We start from the raw sequence: 22,357 nt of genomic DNA, 5'->3' as shown, positions 1-22,357 counted from the left end.
CTAAAAAATGATTTTTTAACAAACACACCTGTAAGAATAGTGAGCGGTACATCAGGACATAATTCTACAATACTTGATCCTAGTACACTGTCCTTAGTATTTCTTAGTAATTGTATCCCTCAAGGCATGCTTGGTGGAAGGATTAAGTTAGAATCACTGAAGGTGATGAATAAATATTCAGATACCTGGGTCTTCCTTAGGAGCTATTGAATCAGAATCTCTGGAAGGAGACGACAAAGAATCAACATCATTCAAGGAAATATATTATTGTATGGATTGATTGACTTCTCTCTGCCAACATTCCACCAGATCTAAAGGTAGACTAATATTCTAGCTGCTGGGAGCTCATTGTGTAGTGCAAAATCCAGAAACACAAATTACAAAACAACACGATAAAGATTAAAACAGAGGTATATAAAAGTGTGCTGTGAAAGCATAGAGGAGGAAGTGGCTAATTGCCCCATCCAGGTAAATCAGAGGGGATTGCTTGCCTCTCAGTCATGACAGTTGAGTTGGGTTTTAAAGGATGAGTAGAGTTTCACTAGGGAGAGAATGGGAGTTAAAGACAGGGTACTCTAAACAAAAAGAGCTATAGATTAAAAGACACAAGTGTTTGAGGTGGATTTTGAAGGAGTACTTTTACATACTGTTCTTGGATATATAAGTTATTATAGATGTTTTGGAGGTCAGGTGGTCAGTAAATTTTAAGATGAATTTGTACAAATATTTGACCCTGCGTTTCCCCTGTTTAATATCTACTCTAGGAAGACATGCACAGATATTCACATTACAGAAGACAATTTAAATGTCACTCATTAGGGAAATAAGTCAAGTCATAGTGCCTTGACTTATTTATTTGCCAAGTATTTTCTGACACTCAGTATTATTGACATTTATGAATAGTTACCCTGTGCCGGCCACTATCCTAGGCACTGGAGATAAAAGCATTGAACAAAGAGACAAAAATATATACCTTCAGGGAGCTTGTGCTATAGTAGACAGAGATAGGCAAACAACACAAATTTAAAAACTAAAGTATTGGGAAGTTGCAATACTTATGGAGAAAGGAAAGCAGGTCATGAGATAGAAAGTGCAGGGCCAGAGTTGGGACATGGGAAGGATGGTTTGTAATTTTAAATACTGTGATCAGAGAGCCTTCGATGAAAAGGTCATATTTGAACCGGTACCTGAAAGTATATGAGGGAGGGAAACATGTGGATGTTTGGAGCATCTAGTTAGGGTTCTAATAAGTGCAACAATCCTTCAGTGAAAGCATACCTGATGGTTCATGGAATAGCAAGGAGGCCATGTAATTCTCTTGGAAGAGAATGATTGAGGATAGACTAGTATGAAGTGAGGTCAGAAGTAGGGGTGATTTTGTAGGTAGGTCTGGTGGCTGTAGTGAGGACTCTGCCTTCGACTCTGAATGAGAGGAGCCATTGTGCCATTGCAGGGTTTCAAATAGAAGAGTGAGAAGGTCTGCTTTGTATTTGATAAGGATCTTGCTAATGCTGTGTGGAGAACAGACTAAGGGAGGCAAGGGTGGAAGCAGGGAAATCAGTTTGGAGGCTATTACAATCATCTAAATGAGAATGATTGTATCTGTGACCAGAGCTGGAGTTGTTGATGTAGTGAGAGTTGTTTGGATGTGTATGTAGGGAAGATACGGTCACCAGAATTTCCTGATCAATAGGATATGGGGTGAGAGATACAGAAAGGAGTCAGACTCTATGGCCATACCACCCTGAATGCGCCCTATCTAGTGTGATCTCAGAAGCTAAGCAGGGTCGGGCCTGGTTAGTACTTGGATGGGAGAAAGGAGTCCAAGAGGATTCGAAGGGCTTTAGCCTTATCAGCTAGAAGGAGAGTAGGACGAGTGGCTGTGGTGGGGGAAGGCCAAGAGTATAGGTTTTGACACGCTAGCTCTGAGATATCTCCTAGACATCCAGCTAGGGACGGAGAGTACACAGTTCTATATGCGAGTCAGAATTTGGTGGTGAGGTACAGCTCAGAGACAGAAATGTGAGAGCTGCATGTGAATGGTATTTAAAGGCATGAGACGGAGGAGATCCCTACACATTTCAGAATTTGGAATAATATTCAGAAATTAAGAAAAATAAGGAAAACAATAGCACTGATAATAGTAAGCCAACACACATAGAGTTTATGCCATGTATCAAGCACTGTTCTAAAGGATTTGCGTTTAAACCTCACAAAACCCTATGAGGGAGGTAATATTATTATCTCCATCTGCCAGATGGGAAAACTGAGGCAGGTAGGAGGTTAAATAACTTGTCTGAAGTCACACAAGTGATAAAGGGGCAGAGTTGGGATTTGACTCTATGCTGTTCTTAACCACAAACAAGATTAAGTAAAAACACCTTTCGGAATAATGTTATCAGCATGATATAAATATGAAGGCCTCAAATGCCATCATTTATCTCTCCATATGAATATCTATGAAAATAATCGCAGAGGAAATATCTGGATGTGTACCCATAAAACAGGAATTAAAGATTTGGGAGGCCAAGGAGACCTCAAATTCATTAGCAGTAATAGTTACATCTTTGGGGAAATAAAGAACCAGTTAGATATGCCTCAGTTTCTTGATACATAAATAGGATTTGTTCCTACCTTCTTTATCACTCTTGAACCTAAGTAAATTCTTACCTCAATAGGCTTTTTGGATGTAATTTAGAAAAATAATGCTGAAGGATACTGATGGAGGTCAGTAACTATCAAACCAATAAGTCTCATGTCTCGTATATAATTTTGCTACAAGAAAATTCCATGAAAGCAAATTTGTGTAAGGGTGTCATCACTCGCTACCTACTCACCTGCATAAGGTATAAAGAATTTTCACAAATGGATTTTTGGATGTCACTCCAATATGCTCTATTGTGCTAATATTTAAAATATCTCTTGAAGGGAAATACTAATTCAATCAAAGGATACTCTACGGCTTAAAAACCTTGCCCATGCAAATATCCTTGATTATTAATTCATTGAAGCATAAATAAAATATAAGTTAAATTAATTTTGACTTTGCATTCAGTTTCATCTTAAGGCCACATTCTGCCCTTTTGCATCCCAGCTGATGTCCCTGGGAAAGGTTTGCAGCTGTTTCCATAACCAGTGCTATAATGACTCACCTGCCAGGCCAGCACTGCACTCCTTGTGAGAGCCCAATGGCAGGATATTGATTTCTTTAAAGGCTATTAGCATTCTCAATGATGAGGGTGTGAAGGATAAAGCAAAGGGAGATGGGAAGAAAAAACCTTAGAAACGTTCAGATAAGTCTTCCAAATGGAAGTGCATAGCGAAGTTAATCGGCTAGTTATCTGACCTCTACACCTTTGCAGAATACAAGCCCCTCTGAAAATTTGCTTTGGAACAAAGTTTCTGTGAAATTTGGCACCTTCTGCTCCAGGTTAGAAATACTAGGTACTGTTTTCCACCCCTGTTTTCCTTCTAGAGAGAGTTTGGTAGTAAAATGCTTCATGAATATCCTTATGTTTGGAAAGAAAGATGATTAAAGCTTGTTTCAGCACGTGGATCTGACACTGTATGATTATGATCCAGCCATTTCTAAATCGACGAATTTATTTATTTATTTAACATGGATGCTAAGCACTAGGATAGATGCTGGGTATGCGAAGGTTAGTAAGTCCAGATCCTTGCCATCAAGGCACACATAATCGTGGCTGAGTAGGGAGAAACACAACATGCATGGCTATCCACTCTCAATGGGATAAATGTTGTTCTAGCATAAACTGCAATGGAAAACTCTGAAGGTGGTGATGACTAACTCTCCTTTGTGCAGGGAGCACAGGTGGGAAAAGGAGCTGACAGTTGAGCTAAGCTTTGAGACCATAAAGATTTTAAGCATGGGTATGATCAGAGCTGTGTAGGATATCTAAAGAGTTGGCCATCTGTGTCAGCAAGATGGCTGTGGTTGATGTGTTGAGGAGAAATAGAACCGTTGAGAGATTGAAGCATGTGACTGTTATAAAGCTATAGTTAAGAGGTGACACAGTGCCGGACTTGGGCAGCGTAGGGAAAGGAAGGCACGGAGAGGTATGAATAGGTAAGAGATTTTGGAGATACATTTCGTGGGACATGGCAAACAGTTGATAGTGGTAGTTGAGGGAGGAAAGAAGGTGGAGAAGGAAGAAACAAGATTTACTCTCAAGTACCTAGTAGAGATTACCAGAAGGGTTTTTTTTTTTTTTTTTTTTTTTTTGCAAGGAGCTATTGAGGGGAGTGATTATAGGTTCAGTTTTGTGCATATAGAATTTGGGTTTTCAGCAGATTATTCAAGTGGAAATGTCGTGTAGGGGGTTCAAAGGATATGTTTGCAACTCAGGAGAGGAGAGACAGTTCTGGAATTAGTTATATTCGAACTCATCAGTACACAGGTGATGGCTGAGGCCTCTTTGGCTGACATTCTTCAGAGAGTGGCTCTTTTTGATTCCCTCTGTGAGTCTCATTTTCTGAAGTTCAATTACTCATGTTCACTAAGTCTGCTTTTCAATCAATAAAAGTGGAACAGTAGTAGTACCTACACTATGAGTTTTTGGTGACAAGATTGATAAGACAGAGCATGCAAAGCCTCGTGCCTAGAACCTGTAAGACTTCAATCCGTGTTAGTTGTTATTGTGGTTGTTGTTTTTATTTGCTTAAGAGCAGACACGTTTAACTGACTGAGCCACCACCCAGGTGCCCTATGGTAAAAATTGGCAGAGATAGGGAGGGAGAATGAAGATACAAGAAACAGATGGAAGAAATAGGAGACAGGGCCAGGAGGCTTAGTGGACATGTCCCTAGATTATCACCGGGAGTGTAGGACACATGGTTGGGGGCTTAAAGGACATGGTAAAGATTTATAGATTCAGTGGGGATTGAGAAAAGAGGCTATCCTGGTGTCTTTCTTTGTTGATCAGTCTTTAAGGTCCTACTGATTTTACCAGAACCTGGATTTACTTCTTCGTTAATATCTTTTCAGTCAGATACTCTATTCATGCTCTGTATCCCAGTCTAGTTTCTAAAACCCCAACCACTGGTACCTTTAAAAGATACATATTCTGATACATGCCCAGTTAAATATTTCTGATGTCTCTTCATTGCCTACAAGATGAAAAAAATCTTGATCCCTTAATACGCTCCTTAATTCTTATTCATTGTTCTTAATATGCCTAAGGTTGCAGTAATTCTGAACTGAGACCTGCTCGTCCATGAGGTTGACCACGTGCTGTAGTGTGCAAAAATAGCACTTTTGAGAGTATAAGTGGGTGCTACTAAATTATGTCAAGACAATAGATAAAAACTGGATCGTAGTGTCTATCATCCCCTTGATTTCTCACATTTGTGTCTTACTTGTGTCTACATTTCACTTTTCTTGGAACGTCCTGCCATCAGTTTCATTCTCTCCCTAGTGAAATCCTACCCATCTCACAAAACCCAACATAACCACCAGGTGCCGGACGTAATCAATCCCCTCTGGTTTCTCTGGCTGGCTCAATTAGCCATTTTCTCCTCTATGCATTCATAGAATAGAACATTTTATGTACCCCTGCTTTAGCCTTTATCATGTTGTTTTGTAACCTGTTTGCTTGTCTATCTGCCCTTTCCAATATACGGTGAGCTCCCAGAATCCAGAATATTGGTGTACACTTTGCACTTGGTACGATGTGTCAGGCCCTTAGAAGTCATTCAATAATAAAATCATGTATTCTCTTTAAATGTCATTATCATATGTATCAATTTCCCTATTATATGATAAACTCGTGGAGACTTTGCTTTCGGTTTATCTTTTTATCCTTTTCAGTACTATCACATTTTCTCGTAAGGAAAGGTCCCAAGCTGTATTTGATGAATGAAAGAATAAAAAGGCACTGAAAAATACACTTAAGTTTCAGGCTATTAGTATATAATTCTGCAAACCTGTCCTTGAAAGAATATAGTATTTTATACAATTCTTTCTTGTTAAATAATTTCAACATAAGTTTGCAGCCTTGGGTTAATTTCCAAAGAGATTATTTTGTGGGCAATGGTGATTTGAATCTCATAATATGTTTAATGCTTGGACAAGCAAATCCTTTAGCATCAGTCAAATTTAAATATGCAATTTCCTCTTATTTCATTCTCTGAATATGAAGTGCAGCAACCTTTATCATAGGACTGATCCAGGTTCCTGTGCTGGGCTTTATTGTTTGTGTATGGAGAGGTCATGGAGAGCTTTCTGTGAAAAAAATTGCATAATTATAATATTCCTAAAGGAAGAACAGATGATGTTTTGTAAACAACAGGCATATTAGTTCCTTTCCACAAATTGTCTTCCAGGCAGAAGCCCCTGCCTTCTGATGGGAGAGAGAAATTGCTTGGGTATCTGCCTGAATGTTTGGGAGCTTCCAAATGTTTTCTGATGGTGTTTGTGGGGTTAGCCTTTTAGCTAAGCTGCTCTTTTACTAGTTGTGGTATTGAGATAAGAGAAAAAAACCCACACGCACAAGGCAGGGTTTTTTTTTTTATCTCTCTTTCTTTCAGCTTCCTCTTTCTCCATAACTTTATCTTCTAGTTCACCTATTCTCTCCTCTGCCTCTTCAAGCCGAGCCATCGTGGTTTCCATTTTGTTTTGCATTTCGTTTAAAGCGTTTTTCAACTCCTCGTGACTGTTCCTTAGTCCCTCGATCTTTATGGCAAGAGATTCTCTGCTGTCCTGTATACTGTTTTCAAGCCCAGCAATTAATTTTATGACTATTATTCTAAATTCACTTTCTGTTATATTATTTAAATCCTTTTTGATCAGTTCATTAGCTGTTGTTATTTCCTGGAGATTCTTCTGAGGGGAATTCTTCCGTTTGGTCATTTTGGAGAGTCCCTGGCGTGGTGAGGACCTGCAGTGCACTTCCCCTGTGCTGCGGTGTATAACTGGAGTTAGTGGGCGGGGCCGCAGTCCGACCCGATGTCTGCCCCCAGCCCACCGCTGGGGCCACAGTCAGACTGGTGTGTGCCTTCTCTTCCCCTCTCCTAGGGGCGGGATTCACTGTGGGGTGGCGTGTCCCGTCTGGGCTACTTGCACACTGCCAGGCTTGTGTTGCTGGGGATCTGGCGTATTAGCTGGGGTGGGTAGGCAAGGTGCATGGGGGCTGGAGGGGCAGGCTTAGCTCGCTTCTCCTTAGGTGATCCACTTCAGGAGGAGCCCTGTGGCAGCGGGAGGGAGTCAGATCCGCTGCCGGAGGTTTGGCTCTGCAGAAGCACAGAGTTGGGTGTTTGCGCGGAGCGAGCAAGTTCCCTGGCAGGAACTGGTTCCCTTTGGGTTTTTATATTGAGGCAGTTCCTGTCAGAATCTTCAAACTATTTAAATTGGTTGTTAAGTGACACTTTATTACTTGAAGTAATTGAGGCTGGCAAAGACCGTAGCTGTCCCACCCGTAAGCAGGTACCACTCTGAGGTGTCAGAGACCAAGGGAATTGGGATTCTTATTACTGGTTTTATTTTTAGCTTGTGTCAGTCAGTCATGCTGACCGAGGGCTGACACCAGAGCCAGCATGTAATGAGATGTCATGATTTGTTACTTTTATGCATTCACCTTGGGGCAGTCATTATACCAAGTGAACATCTCATGGCATCTCTTCCTGTGGCTCCTACTGCCACCACTGGCTCCTGCTGTTGCTGCGGTCATCTCTCTCCCTCTCCTGCCAGTGCCTTCTCTAGCCAGGGCTTTGCACCTCACTCTCCCCTGCTATTGCTGATAGCTCTTGGCTCCTGGTGGCTCAATGAATGTCTGAAGCTAAAGGCTGCTTTCCCATTGAAGTGCTGTTTCCCAGAGCGTGCAGGAAACACTGGGAAGAGACAAACGGCCTTGTGTGTTGGCACGCTTCTGCCTCTACTTGCAGACCGTAGAGATGCGGCCCATTACAGCTGGTGAAGTGGGCGGTCGGTGAACCGCGGTGTCCCGCTGTAGAGCCATCTTTTAAGTATCATGATACTTGTAAGACTTTCCAAACAGTTATCTATAATTATTCTATGTGAGTCCCAATTGGAATGACCTCTAGCTCCTTATTCGGTGCTTTGAAGGTTAGCAATAAAACACTTCCAATGAAAATAACCCTGGGAAGAAAATAAATGCGATGGTGCTGGAGGACAATTCTCTTGTCCATCCAGAGTGGAGTGAATACATAAATGGTTTTTGGTAATCCCAAATGGTGTTGCCATGAAAATTCTTGTCCTCATCTTTTAGTGAGTACATATGTCCACATTTTTGGTTGGAATTTCCCTGGAGTGGAATTGTTGCACCAGACGGGATACGTGTGTTCAGCTTTAGCGGATACTTCATTTCTCATTTAACTTGCTACCGTTAAATATTTTTATTTATTACTGCATAGTTTTCCAAACTAATTTTTAATAGTTACACAATATTTCAGCAAAGTGGTTATAATTCGGTTTACTTAATCCTTTCCTTACCGGTTTCAATGTTTTGCTGGTTTACAATCTCAGAAATCCTTAAAAAAGAGTTTATAAATCTTTATTAATTTTGGTTATAAGTCTTTTTGCTTTATATGTGGAATGCCTAAATGACATCTTAGAGATGATAGTCACAGCATACATATGCCCTTACCATCTCATTTGAACCAGGCATTGAAACAGATGCTGTATTTATGGGGATAAAGCAAACGTGTTCTTAAGCGCTCAGAAAAACTCATCACCTTGTGGCTGGATTAGAATCATTCTTCCTCTCACTATCCCCCCACCCTCTCCTCCCTACTGCCCCATCCCTCTTTTTCTCAATTTTTTAAAAAACACAACTCATAGAATACTCTACACTTGGCATTATACCTTGCTATTTTTAATTTAGCGATAGATTTGTCTATTTTTCCTGTCAGTACATACAGATTTGCCTCAGTTTTCTTAATGATTTATGCCACTTTAATTCGTTGAATTACCAATTAACATAGTACTTAAATAAAGATACCAAAATTGAGCTTGATAAATCAATAATCAGAAACAAGCCATAATCTATAGATTTTGGTAGAATTTTCCCCTGTAGAAGAAGCTTTTTAGGCAGCAAGCTCTATTTTCAGCAAACATGACTTTACATATATAATTCATCCTTACAAAAAGGCACAAAATTAACCATTTAATTTATTCAATTTTTCAGTGACTGGTAGCTTCACTGTTTATTTCTTTCAACAAATGGGGGAACTAAAAATTCTGGTGTATTATTCAATTAAACCAAAGAAACACAGCAAGTGGTATCCAAGCTGGGATTACAGTTCAGGGGCTCTCCTGGTTTCATGGACTGCTTATTAAGTCATGTTTCAATTAGTGCATCATTTCATATTCCCTGGTGTCTCATGCAAATGCAAAATGTTTAAGTTAAGGAGATAATGTTTTTAAGAACTCCAAATTGCATTTGAGCATAAATTCCAGGAAGCAGCCTCACCTTCAAAATAAAAAAGGATTTTATAATAGGGTCATGCAGTTAGATGTTTAGGGTCTGAATGACTGCATTTTTTCCCCTCTTTCCTCAGGGCATTTGGAAGTGGCCCCGAAGCACAGATGCATAGCTCATTGTATGAAAAACTAAGCTATGATCAAACTGGCTTGGAGTGTGTCTCAGATTTAGAAGCAATATGTTTTCCTTTCCCTCTGTCATTCTTTGTTGGGCTTATTAGGTAAACCTTTCTATAGTCCTAGAATCTAAGTCAATGCCATGTACATCGTAGGTACCTTGTAAATACTTTATCAAATTGGCTTTTGCTTCACTTATTTCTGTTTACATTTTTTTGTTTCTAAGGTTTTATCCCTTCAACATCCATTGGCATATTTTTCAAAATCAGTTATAAAAAGCATAATATTTCAAGACAAATAAGATACTTAACATTTAAATCAATAGAAAAATGTGTTCAATACTTAAATGTTGACATGACTGGATAGGGAAACATTGGTATGACCTCAGTATAATTTGTGTAGCTATTGATTTAAATAAGCAAAAAATAGGAACATGTGGAAGTAAAGATTTTCTGATACATCCACAAGCAATATATATACACATGATATACAATGTAGTCTGGTAATCTGAAATGTACATAGTATGCTGATGCGCAATTTTATAATTTCTGTTATAAATGATTATATCCTGCTGCTAAGAGCAAAAGCATACTAAAATCAGTTTTCTATGCTTTCCTAATCATGGGATGCATAGCAGCATACTCACATCCCCAATACTTACATTATGTTAGAGGATAAGACAGTGTTCAGATACCAGACACACACACACACGCACACACACACACACACACACACACACACACACACACACACACTTCTTTTAAAAACAATGACAACAGCCAAGTAGCTTTATTATTTCATTTGTCAACCAGTGGAATTGTTTTTATTAAAAACAAATTACTTTTTGATAAAATAAGTGATAAATTTGCTACTATGAGCTCTCTAAGGATCTGCTTTGCTTTTCCCGTGGGAAAAAGAAGCTTAAGCCACTGAATGAACTCTGGAAATACGCTACATGACAAAAAAACCACATCCTTATCATATTAATAGCATCATAGAATTTTCATGTCATTACAACAGTTAATTTCAGTATATTAAAGAGCATCTTGACTGAATTGAGATTCAGTCCTGCCAAATAAATATTTCCTTATCAGAATTAACTACTGTATATTTTTCTTTTTTAAAAAAAAAAAATTTTTTTTAATGTTTATTTATCTTTGAGACAGAGACAGACAGAGCATGAACGAGGGAGGATCAGAGAGAGAGGGAGACACAGAACCGGAAGCAGGCTCCAGGCTCTGAGCTGTCAGCACAGAGCCCGACGCGGGGCTCGAACTCACAGACTGTGAGATCATGACCTGAGCGAAGTCGGAGGCTCAACCGACTGAGCCACCCAGGCGCCCCTAACTACTGTATATTTTTCTAATTAATCAAGAAAAATATTTTGGAAACATCAAAATGGATACATACATTATACTTATTCTCTTAACACTGATATTCTCTACCGAATAAGATTTAAATAAACAGGATCCCTCTTTTGTTTAGAGTACAGAAGGACATGGGGTGTGATAATAATGTGATGAATTTTAATATTTCAAGATTTTGAAAGGAAAGATATATGTTACTGTGTTTGTGTACCTACACATGCTCTTCATTAACAAAGTACAGCGTGATAATTTTTTCCAAACTGGTATAGTTAGAACAAATATTTGTCAGGGTTAGTTTCCGAGAACAGAACCCAGTGAGCTAGTGTCAGCAGAACAAGATTTATTACAGAGCGTTAAATGGCTTGCTGAATCTTTGGGAGGGCTCAAGAACCAGATTCTAGGTTGAGTTTCCAGGGACACCTCTAAGAGCCACACTCCTGAAATGGGCTGCCAAGAGAGCTGCTGGTGTTGCCATGACTGTGTTTACCTGGGACGCTGCCACGAAAGCTCCTGGCTCCATGCTGTCTCTGCCCCAATTTCCACTAACAAAATGGATGTCTCTTGTCACTTCTCTCCCATTTACTTCAGATCCAAATTCTAGTCTTGCATAAATGCACTTGATGGCAGAACACGATATCTGGAAAGCTAACTTCAAGGGAGTCTGAGAAGTTTAGTTTTTAACTCCCTAGCCTTTATTGCACATAAAAGCACATTAGAAGGTTGGAAAAGATATTTAACAAAGCAATTTACAGGATATGCGATAGAAAGAAAAATCATTCGTAAGAATACACAAATTAAGTAACTATCGAAGCCTCAAAAATGGCATGTGTAATTCATCGGTTTCGTGATTTTATTTCCAAGGTATTGATTTCTACTCACCATCTTCTTTGTCATTGCATAAAAATTCAGGTACTCAGTCCTCTTTTTGACATTCAAAGTTTCCAAAAGCTAACATTTCCATAACCATTCAATATCTTTGCCCTTATGACTCCTTAACACTACTTCATTTCACTCCCCCAAACCTGATATGTACAGCCATATCTCCCTACTTACCTGGTAATGTTTTGTTTGTTTGGAATTCTTTTTTTTTTTCTTTCCTCTTCTGAACTCATTTAATTTCTATTCAGCTTTCAAGGGTAAACACAAATTTTATTTCTTCAATGAAGACGTTGCCAAACATCCATTTCATGGTGTTTTCTTTTCTTATAGGCATAAAATGATAAGAAAGTGACACATTTTTAATATTTGTTTTGTAAAGAGATTTTGTAAGCATAATTGACTTAAAGTAAACTGCACATATTGATTTTTTAATTTTTTGAGAGGGAGAGAGCATGCGCATATGTTGGCTTATGCATGCAAGAGCAGGGAAAAGGCAGAGGGAGGCAGAGAGAGAGAGAGAGAGAGAGAGAGAGAGAGAAAGATGAATCTCAAGCAGGCTCCATGCTCAGCACGGAGCCCGACGAAGGGCTTGATCCAACAACCCTGTGATCATGGCCTGAGCCTAAGTTAAGAGGTAGACGCTCAACTGACTGAGCCCCTCAGACACTCCTAAATTGCACATATTTAAATGTACGTTTTGATGTTTACCTGCTTACATCATTGAAGCCAAGAGTTTCCCCCTGCCCTTTTTTCCTGTTTTTTTTTCAATTGTGATAAAATATATATAACAAAACTTACTATCATAACCTCTTTTAAGTGTATACTTCAGTGTTTTGTAAACGTTCATATTGTTGTATAGCAATGATATTTTCTTCTTTATTTACTTTACTTTTATTTTTATTTTGTTAAGTAGGTTTCTTGCCCAGCATGGAGCCCAATGCGGGGCTTGAACTCACAGTCTTGAGGTCAAGACCTGAGCTGAGATCAAGAGTCCGAGGCTTAACCGACTGAGCCACCCAGAAAGCCCCAATGATATTTTCTTATTGTAATAATGTTAGTCCTTGGATGCCCCAAATTGCCCTGCCTTCTATCATTGACATTATAGACTTTTTGGTCAGTAGCAATAGAAATGGACTCTGGCCATCTAGATGAAAATCCAGGTATTCATGGAACCATGGAAAGCTGAAAACCAGGCTGGAAAATGAAAGAAAAACAAGGGTTAGGCAGCTTACACAACAGCAAATTTCAAAGTGGAGGAGTAGTCCTTCCTATGTTCTCCCTATGTTCCAGGGAAATTTGAATTCCAGTGATGTACACATAGCAGGAGATTCCCCAGAAGGGGATTTCATCCATTGTTTATGTATCTTCTGACTCTCTACTGTGATTAGAAGGCCTTGCCTTGTGTTTCTTTCATTTCTTCCACAATAACTAGAGAGTTTCTAGACATATTATAGCTGTCTATATGCATATGTTGAATTTATTTAAATGATAAGATATTATCCTTATCTTTTTCAGAACCTATGCTGACAAAATAGTCACTGGTTCATTCAGTAAAAAAAAAAAAAAAAAAAAAAAAAAAAAAAATTAAAAAATAAGTAAGTAAGTAGGGGGAGAAGGAGTTATTCAAAATTGCTTCTATGTATGACCCGATTTATTGAAGAGTGGAGATTAAGTGATTAAGCTGTGTCTGGTCTCATTTATGTTTTCAACTCTTCCATTTTCATCCAGTTATCTTCTTTTCCTGCTACCCTGCAATGATTTCACATTTCACTCTGGACTGACAAGGACGTCTATAATCAAAGCCACCTCTTTATTTCCTGCCACCATCCCCTTGTTTATGTGTGTCCACTGATTAGACACATACATCTACTCAGGAGAATTCACCAAGATCCCCCAGCTTGGAACACTCAGTTTCTTCCAATAGCCTACTCTCTTGGTTTCTTCAGGTCTCTGTTTCAGCCAAGGAGTGGTCATCTGACAATCCTACATAAAACCATTGTTTTTGCCATCTTTCATTAGCCACCTTTGATTCCTCCCTCCCTGCTTTATTTGTCTTTATAGCATTTATCACCATGTGATGTATTATATTTGTTTATGGCCTATATAACTTATCCCTCCATGAGAATATAAGGATTTTTTTATGTTTGGTTCAGTGATTGGCATACTACAGCCATTTCTGGCCTATCATTCTGGTATTGCCTGAGCTTAGGATGTGCAGATGAACATTTGCAATGGATTTCATTATAGGAATACTAACTTTTAATCTAAATTAAGCAAAATGTTATCCTTTCTAGAGAAAGGATTTTATCCTTCTCATTGGGAGACCTGTATTACAAAAAACTTGTACTCATTTTTTATTAATATATTTTTAATTTCATTAATAAAAATTGAGGATATTTGTTTTCTCTTTTGTTTTACAAGTACTACATTATTGATTTTGCCCCTTGGCCCACAAAGCCTAAAATATTTACTATCTGACCTTTTACAGTTTGCTGAACTCTGGTTTAGTTCATAGCTGTCTTACCAGTATCTACAGCAGTGCCTGGCATAGAGAAAGTCCTCAACAAATTTGTTGAATTTATAAATAAATGAATTACTCCTGGAACTGTTAGAAGAAATAGATTATGGAGAATGGGTTGTGAAGCTATCTAAGCATAGCTTTGAATCATCTGTAAAAGCAGCTGTCAGAATCAGAGACAGGAGATGGGGATCAAAAGAGTGGGCCAAATTCAGGCAGAAGACAAAAGACCTAGAGGCCCCTGAGGCAGCAATTGCTTTATGAAGCAAGCTTATCATTTATTTCCTTTTTCTATCATGGTGTCATAGTATGTGACAGAAACTAGGAGGTAGTGAACAAGAACATCTCTAAGCCTGGTTAACGTCTTAGCTTTACCACTACCAGCGCTAGGATTTGGGGTAAGTTAAACTCTCAAAATCCCTATTTCTTCATGGAGAAAATGAACATAAAATGAGTAACGACCTCATTATATTGTCGAGAGATTAAAAAAATAAGGTAAAACAGAGAGCACACAATAAAAATTAGCTGTACATGTTTTACCGCTACATGTCTTTCCCCCTCCTCCCCCCTCTGCTGCTTGGGACTTGTTTTTTGTTACCTTCTTCATTAATTTATCTGTAACAATGGAACATGGAGTTTAAGTTGAGTAAAAGGGAACTGATGGCCTGGAGGAGGGGTGGTGTAAGATGGTAGCATCAATGGATGGAATGTCTTGGTGGTTTCAGTAATGATTGGAGTTGGGGTATTCGGTGGAAAGATAGTTTACGATCAAGGAGTGGGACCTTTGGAATTGATATTTCAGTGCTGTCAATGGTAATGGCAATGTCTAGGGTAATACTGCCCAACAGAAATAGAATGCAAACCACAAATGTAATTTTCAGTGTTCTAGAAGCTACATAAAAGGTAAACAGGGGCGCGTGGGTGGCTCAGGCGGTTAAGCATCTGACTGCAGCTCAGGTCATGGTCTCACAGTTCGGAGATTCAAGCCCTGCATCTGGCTCTGCGCTGGCAGCGTGGAACCTGCTTGGGATTCTCTCTCTGCCCCTCCCTGACTCACGTTTTCTGTCTCTCTCGAAATACATAAAGTTTAAAAAAGGTAAATAGATAAAATTAGTGTTGTTTTTTGTTTTAATGTTACTCATTTTTGAGAGAGAAAGCATGATCGGGGGAGGGACAGAGAGAGAAGCGGGGAGAGAGGTTCCAAAGCAGGCTCTGCTCTGGCAGCAGTGAGCCCCATGTGGGGCTTGAACTCACAAACCATGAAATCATTACCTGAGCTAAAGCTGGATGCTCAATTGACTGAGTCACTCAGGTGCCCCAACATAAAATTTATTTAATTTAATTTAATTTTTTTAACTTTATTTTTTATTTTTTAAAATTTACATCCAAATTAGTTAGTATATAGTGAAGCAATGATTTCAGTAGATTCCTTAATGCCCCTTACCCATTTAGCCCATCCCCCCTCCCACAACCCCTCCAGCAACCCTCAGTTTCTTCTCCAAATTTATGAGTGTCTTCTGTTTTGTCCCCCTCCTTGTTTTTATATTATTTTTGTTTTCCTTCCCTTATGTTCATCTGTTTTCTCTCTTAAAGTCCTCATATCAGTGAAGTCATATGATTTTTGTCTTTCTCTGACTGACTAATTTCACTTAGCATAATACCTTCCAGTTCCATCCACGTAGTTGCAAATGGCAAGATTTCATTCTTTTTCATTGCCGAGAAATACTCTGTTGTGTGTGTGTGTATATATCTATCTATCTATATATATCTATATCTATCTATCTATCTATCTCTATATATATATATATATACATACCACCTCTTCTTTATCCATTCATCCATCAATGGACATTTGGGCTCTTTCCATACTTTAGCTATTGTTGATAGTACTGCTATAAACATTGGGGTGCATATGTCCCTTCGAAACAGTACACCTGTATCCCTTGGATAAATGCCTAGTAGTGCAATTGCTGCATCGTATGGCAGTTCTATTTTTACTTTTTTGAGGAACCTCCCTACTGTTTCCCAGAGTGGCTGCACCAGCTTGCATTCCCACCCACAATGCAAAAGAGATCCTCTTTCTCCGCATCCTCGCCAACATCTGTTGTTGCCTGAGTTGTTAATGTTAGCCATTCTGACAGGTGTGAGGTGGTATCTCATTGTGGTTTTGATTTGTCTTTCCCTGATGATGAGTGATGTTGAGCATTTTTTCATGTGTCAGTTGGCCATCTGGATGTCTTCTTTGGAGAAGTGTCTATTCATGTCTTTTGCGCATTTCTTCACTGGATTATTTGTTTTTTGGGTGTTGAGTTTGATAAGTTCTTTACAGATTTTGGATACTAACCCTTTATCTGATATGTCATTTGCAAATATCTTCTCCCATTCTCTCAGTTGCCTTTTAGTTTTGTTGATTGTTTCCTTCGCTGTACAGAAGCTTTTTATCTTGATGAGGTCCCAGTAGTTCATTTTTGCTTTTGTTTTCCTTGCCTCCGGAGACGTGTTGAGTAAGAAATTGCATCAGGCAAGATCAAAGAGGTTTTTGCCTGCTTTCTCCTAGAGGATTTTCATGGCTTCCTGTCTTACATTGAAGTCTTTCATCCACTTTGAGTTTATTTTTGTGTATGGTGTAAGAAAGTGGTCCAGGTTCATTCTTCTGCATGTCGCTGTCCAGTTTTCTCAACACCACTTGCTGAAGAGACTGTCTTTATTCCATTGGATATTCTTTCCTGCTTTGTTAAAGATTAGTTGCCCATATGTTTGTGGGTCCATTTCTGGGTTCTCTATTCTATTCCATTGATCTGAGTGTCTGTTCTTGTGCCAGTACCATACTGTCTTGATGATTGCAGGTTTGTAGTATAGCTTGAAGTCTAGGATTGTGACGCCTCCTGCTTTGGTTTTCTTTTTCAAGATTGCTTTGGCTATTAGGGTCTTTTCTGGTTCCATACAAATTTTAGGATTATTTGTTCTAGCTCTGTGAAGAATGCTGGTGTCACTTTGATAGGGATCACGTTGAATATGTAGATTGCTTTGGGTAGTATTGACATTTTAACAATATTTGTTCTTCCTATCCAGGAACATGGAATCTTTTTCCATTTCTTTGTGTCTTCTTCAATTTCTTTCATAAGTGTTCTATAGTTTTCAGTGTATAGATTTTTCACCTCTTTGGTTAGATTTATTCCTAGATATTTTATGGTTTTTGGTGCAACTGTAAATGGGATTGATTCCTTGATTTCTCTTTCTGTCACTTCATTGTTGGTGTAATGGAATGCAACCAATTTCTATGCATTGATTTTATATCCTGCAACTTTGCTGAATTCATGAATCAGTTCTAGCAGTTTTTTGGTGGAATCTTTGGTGGAATTCCATATACAGTATCATGTCATCTGCGAAGAGTGAAAGTTTGACCTCCTCCTGGCCAATTTGGATGCCTTTTATTTCTTTGTGTTGTCTGATTGCAGAGGCTAAGATTTCCAATACTATGTTGAATAACAGTGGTAAGAGTGGACATCCCTGTCTTGTTCCTGACCTTAGGGGGAAATCTCTCAGTTTTTCCCCATTGAGGATGATATTAGCATTGGGTCACTCATATATGGCTTTTATTTTATTATTTATTTATTTATTTATTCATTTATTTATTTTTAATGTTTATTTATTTTTGACAGAGAGAGAAAGAGAGAGAGAGAGAGAGTGCACATGAGTGGGGGAGGGGCAGAGAGAGAGGGAGACACAGAATGCCAGGCAGGCTCCAGGCTCTGAGCTGTCAGCACAGAGCCCGACGCAGAGCTTGAACTCACACACTGCGAGATCATGACCTGAGGTGAAGTTGGACGGTCAACCAACTGAGCCACCCAGGCGCCCCTCGTATATGGCTTTTATCATCTTGAGGCATGATCCTTCTATCCCTACTTTCTTGAGGGTTTTTATCATGACAGGATGCTGTATTTTGTCAAATGCTTTCTCTGCATCTATTGAGAGGATCATATGGTTCTTGTCCTTTCTTTTATCGATGTGATGAATCACGTTAATTGTTTTGCAGATATTGAATCAGCCCTACATCCCAGGTATAAATCCCACTTGTTCGTGGTGAATAATTTTTTTTAATGTATTGTTGGATCCGGTTGGCTAATATCTTGTTGAGGATTTTTGCATCCATGTTCATCAGGGAAATTGGTCTATAGTTCTCCTTTTTTAGTGGGGTCTCTGGTTTTGGAATCAGGGTAATGCTGGCTTCATAGAAAGAGTTTGGAAGTTTTCCTTCCATTTCTATTTTTTGGAACAGTTTCAAGAGAATAGGTGTCAACTCTTCCTTAAATGTTTGGTAGAATTCCCTTGGAAAGCCATCTGGCCCTGGACTCTTGTTTTTTGGCAGATTTTTGATTAGTAATTCGATTTCCTTACTGGTTATGGGTCTGTTCAAATTTTCTATTTCTTCCTGTTTCAGTTTTGGTAGTGTATATATTTCTAGGAATTTGTCCATTTCTTCCAGATTGCCCATTTTATTGCCATATAATTGCTCATAATAGTCTCTTATTATTGTTTTTATTTCTGTTGTGTTGGTTGTGATCTCTCCTCTTTCATTCTTGATTTTACTTATTTGTGTCCTTTCCTTTTTCTTCTTGATCAAACTAGCTAGTGGTTTATCAATTTTGTTAATTCTTTCAAAGAACCAGCTTCTGGTTTCATTGATCTGTTCTACTGGTTTTTTTTTTTTTTTTTTTGGTTTTGATAGCATTAATTTCTGCTCTAATCTTTATTATTTCCTGTCTTTTGCCATTTTGGGGTTTTATTTGCTGTTCTTTTTCCAGCTCCTTAAGGTCTAAGGTTAGATTGTGTATCTGAGATCTTTCTTCCTTCTTTAGGAAGGCCTGGATTGCTATATACTTTCCTCTTATGACCGCCTTTGCTGCATCCCAGTGGTTTTGGGTTGTGGTGCTATCATTTTCATTCACTTCCATATACTTTTTAATTTCTTCTTTAACTGGTTGGTTAGCCCATTCATTCTTTAGTAGGATGTTCTTCAGTCTCCAAGTATTTGTTACCTTTCCAAATTTTTTCTTGTGGGTGATTTCGAGTGTCATAGCATTGTGGTCTGAAAATATGCACAGTATGATCTCGATCTTTTTGTACTTACTTAGTGCTGATTTGTGTCCCAGTATATGGTCTATTTTGGAGAAAGTTCCATGTGCACTGGAAAAGAATGTATATTCTGCTGCTTTAGGATGAAATGTTCTGAATGTATCTGTTAAGTCCATCTGGTCCAATGTGTAATTCAAAGCCATCGTTTCCTTGTTGATTTTTTGATTAGATGATCTGTCCATTGCTGTGAGTGGGGTGTTGAAGTCTCCTACTATTACGGTATTACTATCGATGAGTTTCTTGATGTTTGTGATTAATTGATGTATGTATTTGGGTGTTTCCACATTTGGTGCATAAATGTTTACAATTGTTAGGTCTTCTTGGTCTATAGACCCCTTGATTATGATATAATGCCCTGCTGCATCTCTTGGATACAGTCTTTATTTTAAAGTCTAGATTGTCTGCTATAAGTATGGCTACTCTGGCTTTCTTTTATTGACGATTAGCATGATAGATGGTTCTCCATCCCCTTATTTTCAATCTGTAGGTGTCTTTAGGTCTAAAGTGGGTCTCTTGTAAACAGCATACAGATGGATCTTGTTTCCTTATCCATTCTGTTACCCTATGTCTTTTGATTGGAGCATTGAGTCCATTGACGTTTAGAGTGAGTACTGAAAGATATGAATTTATTGCCATTATGATGCTTGTAGAGTTGGAGTTTTTTGTGGTGTTCTCTGGCCCTTTCTAATCTTTGTTGCTTTTGGTATTTATTTATTTACATATATATTTTTTCATCTTTTCTCCCCTCAGAGAGTCCCCCTTAAAATTTCTTGCAGGGCTGATTTAGTGGTCACAAACTCCTTTAATTTTTGTTTGTCTGGGAAACTTTTTATCTCTCCTTCTATTTTGAATGACAGCCTTGCTGGATAAAGAATTCTTGGCTGCATATTTTTCTGATTCAGCACACTGAATATATCCCACCACTCCTTTCTGGCCTTCCAAGTTTCTGTGGATAGGTCTGCAGCAAACCTGATCTGTCTTCCCCTGTAGGTTAGGGACTTTTTTTTCCCTTGATGCTTTCGTGATTCTCTCCTTGCTTGAGTACTTTGTGAATTTGACTATGATATGCCTTGTTGATGGTCAGTTTTTGTTGAATCTAATGGGAGTCGTCTGTGCTTCCTGGATTTTGATGTCTGTGTGTTTCCCCAGGTTGGAAAGTTTTCCACTATGATTTTCTCACATAACCCTTCTACCCCTATTTCTCTCTCTTCCTCCTCTGGGACCCCTATGATTCTGATGTTGTTCCTTTTTAATGAGTCACTGATTTTTCTAATTCTTAAATCATGCTCTTTTGCCTTAATCTCCCTCTTTTTTTCTGCTTTGCTATTCTCTATAAGTTTGTCCTCTGTATCGCTGATTCTCTGTTCTTCCTCGTCCATCCTTGCCGCCGCTGCATCCATCCGTGATTGCAGCTCAGTTATAGCATTTTTAATTTCATTCTGGCTATTTTTTACTTCTTTTATCTCTGCAGAAAGGGATTCTAATCTATTTTCGACTCCAGCTAGTATTCTTATTATCATGATTCTAAATTCTGGTTCAGACATCTTGCTTGTGTCTGTATTGGTTAAATCCCTGGCTGTTGTTTCTTCGTGCTCTTTCTTTTGGTGTGAAGTCCTTCGTTTCGTCATTTTGAAGGGAGAAAAGGAATTAATGAGGTAGAAAAATTGAAATTAAAATTAAAAAAATATTAGAATTAAAAATTAAAAACACACACACAGAAAAATCAAATAGATGATGTAGATCCTAGGTGTGTTTTGGTCTGGGAGTAGAAAGTGGTTTGACAGATTAGAGAAACAAACAAACAAAGAAACAAAAAAAGGGGGTGGAGAGAAGAGAAAAAAAAGGAAATCGGTTGAGAATTTGAAAAAATGAATACACTACAGTAGACTAAAATACACAAAATTAGAGAATATAGTAGGAAAAATTATAGAAAAATATTTTTAATAAAAATTAAAAAGAAATATGGATTGTTTTGTTTTCTGTATTTAAGAAGAAAGAAAAGAAATGAAAAAGAGAAAAAAGATAAAGAAAAGAAAAAAGAAAAGACAAAAAAATAAATCATTTGAAAATTTGAAAAAGTGAATACACTGTAGTAGACTGAAATAAAATGATGGGAGTAAGATAGAATTTGAAAAAAGTTACATAAAAGCAAAAATATAGCAATAAAAATTAAATAAAATATTTTTAAAAGAAATTGAGAGTAAAAAGTAAGTTTTTCCCTTTCTGCATTCAAGAAAAAGAAAAGAAGAGGAAAAAAAGAAAAAGAAAGAAAAAAAGGAAATTGTTTGAAAATTTGACAAGGTGAGTACACTGAAGTAGACTAAAATAAAATGATGGAAGTAGAATTTCAAAAAATTTACACAAGAGTAAAAAATATAGTAATAAAAATTAGACATATTTTTAATAAAAATTGAAAATAAAAATGAGTTTTTTCTCTTTCTGTATTCAAGAAAAAGAAAAGAATTGTAAAAGAGAAAAAGAAAAAAGGGAGGAAAAAAAATTGAATAGGTGAACCTGCTAACAGATTGAAGTAGGACTGAAATTGCTTTATCTTCCCCTGGAGGTCAGTCCATGTAGCTCTTTATAGTCCATAAATTAAGCCCACAGTGAGGTTTGTGTTCTTGAAGAGCGAAGCTGGCCCAGTTGGGCAGGGCTCTGTGTAACAGCTCCGCTCTCCCCTAGATGGCGCTGGTAGCCTACTGGGGTAGATTGTTGAGGTGCTCGTCAGTGTGCATGCGCGGGAGGGGTGAAAAATGGTGCCACCCAGCCACCCAGGCTGTTCTCCTGGATCAGCAATCGCACACTGGTCCTCCGTCTTCAGCTCTCGTCCACTCCCCGCTTTTTCACTCTCCGTGACCAGGCCCCAGGCAGTACCTCTCTCCC

At 38.3% G+C, this 22,357-nt stretch overlaps 1 pseudogene; it reads right to left on the bottom strand.

Annotated features, from left to right (window-relative positions):
* LOC107180026 overlaps positions 1-22,357 on the bottom strand; it is a 114,887-nt pseudogene that overhangs the window by 8,063 nt on the left and 84,467 nt on the right.

This window comes from Panthera tigris, chromosome C2, assembly GCF_018350195.1.
Source record: "Panthera tigris isolate Pti1 chromosome C2, P.tigris_Pti1_mat1.1, whole genome shotgun sequence".
In the NCBI taxonomy this organism is placed as follows: Eukaryota; Metazoa; Chordata; class Mammalia; order Carnivora; family Felidae; genus Panthera; species Panthera tigris.
Note: the sequence above shows the minus strand (reverse complement) of the source record. Positions and strands in the feature narration are given on the sequence as shown.